The following is a 10,799-nucleotide window of genomic DNA, read 5'->3' on the forward strand; positions in this document are numbered from 1 at the left end:
ATATAGTTTGAATTTTTCACTCTTCTCCCTCGTTCTCGAGTGTGTCCTCGTAATGCAAATTTGGATATTGATTTCGGTGCTTTGGCATCGTCGCGGTGGGGGAAGATAGTACTCCCGCCCTCAATAAGGGTCGGAGCTGCACCCCCAGTTTTTCATTGGTTTTAAAGTCTGAATCCGATCACGTGTATTTTTGTGGCTGTTTTATCCCACCCTTTACCCGTCATCATCCATCCATCCCCTCAGTCACCTTTTCCTTAGTCATCCTACGTCAAACAAGCCACTTGAACTAATTCATTCTGATTTGTGGGGACCCTCACATATTCTGTCAAATTTTAGGTTTTCTTATTATGTTGTTTTTGTTGATGACTACAGCAAATATGCATGGTTATATTTGCTAAAAAGAAAAAGGGAAGTATGGCCTACATTCATTGAATTTCAGAAAAGAGTTGAAAAAAAATTTCCTACTCAATCTTTAAATCACAGGGAATTGTTCACTGGGCATCATGTCCTCATACCACTGAACAAAACAGAACTACGGAAAGGAAACATATACATATTATTGAAACTGCATTGGCATTGCTTAATCATGTTTCAATGCCAAAGAAATTCTGGGATGAGGCAGAAGTAACCGCTACTTATCGTATTAATAGAATGCCTACTACGGTTATCAAAATCAAATCACCTTTTGAAGTTATTTTCAAAGAAAAACCTGTTTATTCATTTTTAAGATTTTTGGATGTCTTTGATGTTCGTATCGAAGATTTTATGCACAGAACAAGTTTGACAAACGATCAGAAAAATGCATTTTTCTGGGATATTCCATGCACAATGGGGATACCTGTCTGTAGTTTCTGTCAAGAAAAATTTATGTTTCAAGACATGTTATTAGTGAAGAAAAGACTTTTCCATTTGCACCTATACATTGTGATGGAATACTTGGATCAGGCCCACAAGTATCATCAAACATTCCTATTCTAGTAAGAACAAGTGATTATTTATCATCAACTACTGAACAAAATTCATTAATTGATGATAAAATACATGAAACATCCATAGAAAATTTAGAACACGATGGACAAGGCGACAATCATCTATCGAATATAGAGTCAGTGCTGAAGAATCAATCTGAGAGGATGAATAATCATTCTGACATTCAAGATCTATCCAGCATTCTTGATCATACACTTGAGCCAGGAGAAACTTTTAAACTAAGAAAACTCAGTGATATCTACAACAATGAAAGAAATCATTTAGCTTTGTCAGTAATCAAACATCCTGTTTGAATGTTCTTACTGTCTAGTTCAGAGTATAATGAACCATCTACTTACACCGAAGCATCCAAGGACACTTACTCAATGCAAGCGATGAAAGTGGAATATGATAATCTAATTCGAAGAAAAACTTGAATATTATTTCAAAGAATTAAAAATCTTCATGTTATTGGATGTAAATGGGTTTAGAAATTAAAGCTAGAAATTAAAGCTGAATATTTGAACCACACTTCATCGCACGCACGTACTACAATAGGACTTTCACGCATTTTCATCATTAGTCATACCTGTCCATCAGCATTTTCGGACGACGCTGAGCGTCATTGTCCGATCGAGATCCTGATTCGATATCGAGCCGCCACCCTCGGTGTCGACCTGACGACGTCGGGCATCATCTTGGGAGGGAGATGTCCACGACACGTACCCGGAGTGATCTCAACGAGGACGGTCGACCATGTCTTCCCAATGCAAGCGGTTTCTTGAATCTTTAGGAGTCCCGGAGTAATCTCGACGGGGCGTTGAGACACGCTGCCACAGAGTGATCTCGACATGACGGCGAGGGCTCTAACCACGGAGTGGTCTCGACATGGGCGAGGGTAGCCACTCCTCTCTACACCCTAGCTACGATAAGGTGGAGATGAATTTAGAATTTTCTTCAACAAATGTCTCAACCTTCACTTGGGCATGCTATCCCCTTATATAATGAGGATAGGTCCCAAGTGAGATCGTGGAGAGGACGAACCATCGCGAGACGTGGTTCGGCCTCTCGTTAACGGTTACAATCAAATGAAAAAATAATGCGGAGGAGGCCCAAAACACCGGCCCAGTCCGTAAAATCCAAGAACAAAAACAAAACAAAGACAAAACAAATAAAACACAAAGATAAGATGCTTACGCGGAGTACTTAAATGCTGGGCGGCGAGCATCGGCGTGAGCAGCTCGGCGTGGCTGGAGTCGGCCCGTCTTGGCATCCACTGGATAGTCCACCCCTCCCTAAGACAAAAGGGACTTCACCATTATCATTTTCCCCTAATTTGGACATTCAAAGTAACACATTGATTTGTGAATAGTGTCATTGTTAGACCCAAAATATTCCATGTAATTGACATATTTTAAAGTCATTTTTTAACCATTTCATGTGTATTTTCTCATATTTTAGAGAAAATTTAAATTTCATGCACTAAATAGAACAATCAATTAATCAATCCAGTTTTTATGTTACTTTTACCTGTTCATCAACTTCAAGTATTTCTTAGTAAAAATATATTTAGGGCATTGTTAATTATTAATGATCTATCTATTATGATTGGTCTATATTATTGCAGGGAAGAAGTTGAAATTAAAGAGAGAAAGAAAGAAATATTGGTTGAAAAATAGAGGAAATAAAATAAATAATAATAAAAATCAAATAACAACAACGACAAAAATAATAATGACAATGATGATAATAATAATAACAACAACTTGGTTTTATTAGGCCAACTAGGGCCAACTAGGTACATTAGCGCCCAAGCCAATCGCAGGCTAGCAAGCGCAAGGCTCAAGCCAGCCCACATTCGGCAAAGGGCAGTGCATGACAGGACGGTCAGCCGGTCACAATGAATAAATGCCCAGAGAGAGCCCTACAGAGTAAACGAAGTCCAGCACAAGGGAGGTATGCATTGTAGTTCAACATAAAATATTCATCACATTTGTACAGAGCTGCGTTCTTCAAATATTTTTGATATGGGATTTAGAATCCCGCAATATGTTTTATTGCCGCATCGGGCCAGACCACCGATGAGCGACAAATGGATTGTGGCCCGAGGGGTACATGTCTAAAGAAAAAAATGAGATTGGGCTTTGAGCCAACCCGACTCGAGGGCCATGTCTTTTCATGCTTACTTTAAGTAACGGGTATGATCTCAGCCGTTCCATCTTCATAAATAAGATTGGACAAGGAGCTATATCTTGCCCCATTTAATATAATTATTTTCTTTTTTTTAATGGGCTGATGGTCATAAACACGAATTGCATGATCCATTTGATGCAAGACTGTTGGGGAAAACTGGGTATGAGGACTACCTAGTGTTGGGTGGGATAAAACATACCACAAATCACACGATCGAATTCAAAGATTTAAATCTGGTGAGAATAATGATAGTGCAGCCCCTTTGCTTGTCGAGGGCGAGAGTACTATCTTACAACGACCATAGTGAAAACAAAGCAACAAGATTAATAAATTCAAATGGGCAATCACTAGAAGGTTCAAAGGCCTATGCAACTAGTCGATTGAAGATTCAAGATCCCAAAACCAATCCGATGTTTGTGGACAAACAATTAAAGAACCCTAGATGAAGAACACTAACAACAAAGAGGGTAAAAAGTACCTCAGCACTAGGGCAGTGCATCGTGGCAGTGTGGGTAATTCTTGACGCGTCGTTGGTGAGTCGAGTGATGATCAAAATTGATTTCCAATGATTGTCATGATCCGGACAATGGTGATCACGAGGTGGTACCCGATCCTGAGGAGGATAGGGATTTTCCAATTCAGGAGGATTCATATTCTAACCTCAGCGCCTATCTTCAAGTGGATAGGGATCATTCTGTGGGGAATTATTCCTATCATGACCTCACATCCTCTCCTCTGGCGGATAGTAATTCTTACGGGGAGGAGAATTTCTATCTTGTCTCGTGATTCCTTCCTCAAGAGGATAGGGATCATCCTAATGAGGACGATTCCTATCACAACCCAAGGCTCTATTCTCAGGCCGATAGAGATTGTCTCGATGATTCCTATCGTGACCCATGGTTCTAACGTCAGGAAGATTCTGATCATTACTTTGAGCTTAGTGGGATTAAGATGATTACAGGGCAGTTCTGACTTAGAGCTCAGGATCTATTCTCAGGTCAATATAGAAAAATTATTTTTTGGATGATTCATATTGTAGCCACGGGCCTAGGCTCATTAGGGTATAACTGGTGAGTTCCCTTACTAACTGCATCAATAGAGCGAGTTAGATGATTGTCCATTTTGGTAAGACATGTGCTAATGTCACAAAAACCATTTTGGACAATCTCTAACATGCAGTCCACATTTACATGTGATGATGTTGGAAACAGGAGGTGATGAATCATGGATGGGAATAGAGGCCTCACGGTTTTCTAGGGAAGGATCAATCATGGTGCCGACAACAAGTTTGCATGAACACAGATGCATGCTAATGAAATGATGATGGATGACGTATACAAATGTGGAAGGGTGTAGGCTGACATGAGTTTGGCTTTGATACCAATTTCATGCAGGACGGTTAAGGAAAACTGTGTATGAGGACTCTCTAGTGTTGGGTCTGATAAAACACACCACAAATCACACCATTAAATCGGAAGATTTAAATATGGCAACAATAATGAGGGTGCAGCCCCTTTCCTCGATAAACAATTGAAGAATACTGGACAAAGAATACTTACACCAAAGAGGGTAGAAAGTGCCTCAGCACTAGGGCAGTGCCTCATGGGGGTGCGGGTAATTTTGGACGCGTGTCGGCATGAGAGGCTAACGGGCCAGGCAGACAGCCCTACACATGACAGCATGGGAGTGGCGTGTGTGCGCATGGCGACATGTGCACGCACAACACTAGGAGGCGCCCACGCTTGTGCATGGCGCTGGCAGGTGGCCGTGCGCGCGTTAGAGTAGGAGAGGGCCTGCGCACATGGGTGGGTGGCTGGTGTGCGCGTGTGGTGTGAGATGCTGGCAGGGTTGGGCAGATAGCCCTATGCCCAGCGGTGCACGAGGTGCGTCTGTGTGTGCAGGGGCGCATGGGGGTGGCTATGCATGCGCATGATGCTAGCAGGGGGCCATGCCCACGGTGGAGTGGAAGGGCAGCTGTGTGTGTGGCGGCGAGGCTGTGGTCTGTGTGCATGGCGGTGCCGGTGGACGGCCATGAGCGCCAGCGATGCTGCGGGGCCGCCGTGAGCGCAGTAGTGCGGGCGGGCGCGCACGACTTGAACGGTGGGGGGCGCGTGTGGGACCAAGCTGTTGGCAGAGAGGCGGAAGGTCCGACCCGCAGTGGGCAAGCGCAAGTTGGTCTTCCCATGGGTCGGAAGGGAAGAGAGTTAAAGCAAACTTCGTCAAGAAGAAATAAACTTTAATTCTTAAAAAAATTTCACCAACTCTTTCTTACAAAATTGGCCTATGTATATGCCTTGGAGTAAACATAACAGAAGATAACAATCAAAGGACGGTTCTGAAGTCCTAGTTGTGTGTAGGTGCATTTGATGCCGGTGCGTTGTTATGGTCACCATCAAGAAAGTTCTGAAGGTGGCGTTGATGATGATTCATTATGCGGGACGTCTTCTATGAAGGTGGTGGCGCATCCGATACCGGTGCATTGTCATGGTCTCCATCAGAAAAGTTCTGAAGTTGGTGTTGAGGACGATTCATGACGTCGGACATCTCATGTAAAGGTGGAGGGGCGTTTGATGCTGGTGTGTTGTTGTAATCGCCATTAGAATAGTCCTGAAGTTGGTGTTGACAATAAGTCATGACGCGGGACATCTCATGTGAAGGTGGAGGGGCTTGTGATACTGGTGTGCTGTCGTGGTCGCCATTGGGACAGTTCTGAATTTGGTGTTGATGACGACACATGATGCGGGACGTCTCGTGTGAAGGTGGAGGCGAGTGTGATCCCGGTAGGTTGTCGTGGTCACCATCATGATAGTTCTAAATTTGGTGTTGATGATGAGTCATGATGCAAAAGGTCTCATGTGAAGGTGGAGGTGCGTCCAATGCTATTGCATTGTCGTGGTCGCCAAGAACTACCTTGGGGACAAAAGAACTCGACTCCGTCGAGTTGCTGCAAGTGAGCCCCAGTTGATGTAGGACGACGATGGAGAGCGATGGTGGCCACCTTGAAGATGAGGGAAACAGACGTCGGCGATAGCAACAACTCATGCAAACAAGAGAAAAAGAGCTTTACGTGACTACGGCGGCAGCACGCGGCGCTGACAACAGCGCGGGCAGCCGTGCGGGCGACGTGGCCGGTGAGGCGGCTCCAACAAACCGCATAGGGTGAAGATGAAACCTTACTCTATTCAGAGTTCATGTTAAGGGTGGGGGCTTTTATAACATTTTCCCTTGAGACTTTTGGGATTCAGATAAAAAAAATGGAGAACTATTAAAAGAAAGTATGGAAAAATAAAAATAAAGAAAAATAAAAGGAAGTTTTATCTCGTTAAGGGAACTTTAGGTCCCTTTTCTTTCCCCAATTATTCTCCCCTTCTTTGAGAACTCGACTCCGGCGAGTTACGTGGAGGAGCATGAATCATCAGAAACCCATTACCAGCCTTAGTATGACATTGCCACAAACAGTCGGAGCGCATTCTAGCAGGTGCCCCATGGTGTCTCTCTCTGAGTCATTATCACAAACAAAAGAGGCGCGATTGATTAGGATGCAGCCTAGGGGGGTTGTTTCCCTATAAGTCATTATTAGAGGCAGTTGGGGAATTTTGGACCAGCCGTGTATGGCAGCAGCCTGGATTGTAGGCTATGCATGATGGCATTTGAAGGAACCATGGGGGACAGCGCAGGCAACGATGCAGGCCGGAGATGCGGGTGGCGTGGTGGCACGGATGGTTGTCCCAAGCATGGGCAGTGGTGGATGCACAAGGCGGTAGAGGGCGTGTGGCCAGCGCTACTGATGACTCTCAATATGTCATCGATTATTAAGAATTTCTTGAGCATTAAAGTATCATTTGCATCCATTTAATCCATATTGGTTATATTCCATGTACATTATTTTTATACGTACTAACCCCACTTGATTCTTTGAATCAAGTGGATTAGATCTCACTTATTGGATTTAATGAGTTCAGATATGGATCAAGCATCAAGAGAAATGCATTTGACTAAGAGGAGCTGGCGAAAAACTCTAAGGAAGAAAAAGCCCTAAAAATCCCCAAGAGGCACAAAGGAGAGAAACCTATAAATAGCCTCTTGAGGGTTCATTTTAGGCTGTCCAGAATTTCCAACTGAACAAGCTAGGGCTTGGAGAAGAAGGGTTCTGCACCCTCCAAGAGCTGATGAGCATTTGAGCTGGGAGAGAAGCAAACTGAGGAATAGTTGGAGCACGACGATCACCATCTCGCCGGAAGGGGAGTGACACCAGGTGGTGTGAGGGTTCTAATTTCAGTTCTAGTCTTCTTCTCCCCTCTAAGACAGTCGAATGTGGGACTGGAAGGTACTCAACAGTATTTCCAGTTGTTCCAGACAAGATTGTTCTTTGTTCTAGCTTAATTGCAAGTTCGTTGTTGTTCAATTCGATTTTTCCCTTTGTTTTACTCTTGATCGATCATCCACCCTCTGCATCTGGTTTGAAATCGTCTTCTGTAGCAGCTAAGGAAACCAGCAACCAAGGCCTCAGCCTAGGTCGCCAGCAAGCCAGGCCGCCAGCAGCATAAGCTGCCAGCGACCAAGGCCTCAGCCTAGGTCGCTAGCAAGCCAGGCCGCCAGCAGCATAAGCTGCCAGCAGCCAAAGCCGCCAGTGACCACGACCTCGGCCAAGGTCGCTAATAGGCCAGGCCGCCAGCAGCAGCACCAAGCGGCGCCCAGTTCCCCGCGAGCAGGCCTCGCCCGCGCGCAGCAGAGCTGCGCCGAGCTGCGTCGTGAGCGAGCCTAGCCCGCGCGCAATAGAGCTGCACCCAGCTGCGTGGTGAGCAAGCCACGCCCGTGCGCAGCACAACGGTGCTCAGCTGCACCACGAGCAGGTCTCGCCCGAGCGCAGCAGAGCTGCGCCCAGCTGAGCCCGCGCGCAGTAACCGCCACGCGCAGGTGCATCCCGCACGCAGAGGTTGTCGTGCGTAGCACGCACCCGTGCGTGTGAGCGCCGGGTGTTTGTTGAATTGATAGACCCACAGACGTGACTCTGTGGGTAAAATTTGTGAACTTCCGTGACTTAACTCTGAGAAAGAATCTGTTAGTGCTCTGAGAAATCATCTTACATAACTTTTCAGAGAAAATTCAATGAAATTTACTGACGATAATTTTTTTGATTGTTAAGATGGAATATTCAGAACTGATAATCTAAAGTAAAAAGAAAAGATTTGCTATTGTTCACCTGCTGCTTGTGGATCGACACCTTACTCGCCCTAAGGCTGTGAGGTTATAAATATTGTTGCATAAGCTCAATCCTCACACGATTAACCAGTAATTAACCAGTAAAATAAACCATAAATTGAGCTTATCAACTGGCGTCGTTGCCGGGGAGGACGGTAGAACAGTAGTAATTTTTTCTTTTCTTTTCAATTGTTGGTTGATTTATTCTCCTAAAGCTGCAGGACTTAAAAATCCTCAGCTTATTGTCCTTCTAACTTTCTTCTGAAGTCTATGGTAGTGACAAGGTCCAAAGCCGGTGAGAGATCTGCAGAAAACGCTGCGCGAGACGCCACTCCAGAATCTACAGTCACAGAACTGGAAAATCAGTAGGAAAACATGGCAGAAGAAGGACGTCAACAGCATGAGAGGAGGAGAACTATGCTGGACAGATCAACACCCTCCGGAAGCTTGAGGCAAACGGATGTAAATCTGAACATAGGTGAGGGTATCATGTTCAGGTATGACAATGCATTAATACACTCCTTACCTGAATTTAATGGATTGCCTACACAAAATCCCTTAGAATTTCTAGATGATTTCCATATTAGATGTTCTTCCCAAAATGTTCTAGGATTATCTACAAAAATGCTCAAAATGAAATATTTCCTCTAACATTAAAAGATAAAGCTTTCTCTTGGTACCGTAATTTAGGAATCACCTTCAACTCTTGGGAAGAGATGTAGGGAAAATTTCTGCAGAAATTTTACCCTCTCTCCAAGACTCATTTCTATAGAAGGGAAATCCATAATTTTCATCCCTATGAAGGCGAGGCATTTAGTGAAGCCTGGGAGAGGTTCAATGACCTGTTGAGGAAATGCCCTCATCATGGAATTGAGCACTGTCAATTAGCCCAAATTTTTTATGAATCTCTGTCAGATTTCATGAAAAATATGGTCAATTTAGCCACTGGTGGCACATTTTACACTGCATATGAGGACGAGGTGTTTGACATTTTGGAGAGAGTTGCAGAAACTGATCTGTAGGAAATTGGAGCAAACCAAAATGGGAGAACTCTGCAGCCAAAGAGGGCAGGAGTTCTGCAGGTCAATGCAAAGGAGATGGAGCTGCAAGCAGGCCTTAAGGAAACAAACCAGAAATTGGAGGAGCTCACCTCCACCTTGAGAAATGTTTTCCTTAACAACTCCCCAATAATTAAAGCTAAAATTTGCTCTCTCTGTTTCAGCATAGATCATGAAGATGGAGCTTGCCAGGCCATGGAGGTGGAAGTGAAGGCCTTCAACCAACAACAACAACCTTGGGCGGGGCAAAAGAAGACAAGTTTCCAAAACGGAGAGAGCTTCCACCAAGGGAACAAGCGTGCGTTTCAATCTGAAGTTCAGCAGAAACAGCAGTTTCAGCCTAGACCTGAGCAGTAGTACCAGGTTCCCTCTCAAACTCAACCTGATTTTGCTACACTCACCCCGGTTATTTCTGACATGATAGAGAAGCAGAATCAGAAATTGAGACCAGTAATGGAGATGCGGATGCAAGTAATGATGGAGTTCCAAACGAGGCAAATGCTGGAATCACAAGAACAAATGAGGAAGCTGCTGGAGTGCCTAAAATTAGGAACTGCTGAACCTCAAGGTACACAAATAGAACCTAACTGCACATCTAGTAGATTCCCTACTAAACCCATGATAAATCCATGCAATCTACACCATGTACAGCATTTCATTCATGATGAGATGAGTGAGGAAGATCCTGAAGTTCTAGCAATCTCAAAACTGAGAAGTGGGAGAGAACTTCAGGACCCTTACCAGAATTCTACAGAGAAATCAAGGTAGGAACATGAGCAAAGTAGAGAGGAAGAGGAACCTTCTTATGCGAAGGAGCCTCTATCTTCTACCCATACTCATGACGTTCCTTATCCCTCTGCTCTAAAGAGAATAAAACCTATCCTTGACTATGAAAATAGGTTGCTAGAAAATTTTAAAAAGGCCACTATGACTGTTACTGTAGAACACATGCTTAGGTGTGCGCCCTCTTTAAAGAAATACCTTAAGGATTCTTGCACTAATAGAAAACCTAGGGAAGTAGTTAAACTTTCAGAAAATGCATCTAGCATTTTGAATGCCATCCCTATCAAAATGAGAGATCCTGGAGCCCCTTTCATTACATGTGAAATAGGAGGAAAAACCTTTTCCAAAGTCCTATTAGATACCAGAGCGAGCATAAGTATCATTCCAACAGCTTTATACGAGGAGTATGGATTTGTGGAATTAGAGGAAATACACATGGACCTACTCCTTGCTGATGGAACTGTTAGGCAACCTGAGGGAAGATTAACTGATGTCATGATCACTGTAAAAACTGTGAAATTCCTGTAGATTTCATAGTGACTGATGTAAAGATATCGGGGAATATTAGCTTAGCTCCTATAATTCTAGGAAGAC

At 44.1% G+C, this 10,799-nt stretch overlaps 1 non-coding gene across 1 annotated transcript; it reads right to left on the bottom strand.

The window, feature by feature from the left end:
- Nucleotides 1-9,126: 9,126 nt before the first annotated feature.
- LOC144707298 (small nucleolar RNA R71) lies at nt 9,127-9,235 on the bottom strand. The gene has a single exon (XR_013582456.1). It is a non-coding gene; the product is annotated as a small nucleolar RNA R71 (small nucleolar RNA).
- Nucleotides 9,236-10,799: the final 1,564 nt, after the last annotated feature.

The sequence above is a fragment of the Wolffia australiana genome, chromosome 8 (assembly GCF_029677425.1).
Source record: "Wolffia australiana isolate 7733 chromosome 8, ASM2967742v1".
Classification (NCBI taxonomy): Eukaryota; Viridiplantae; Streptophyta; class Magnoliopsida; order Alismatales; family Araceae; genus Wolffia; species Wolffia australiana.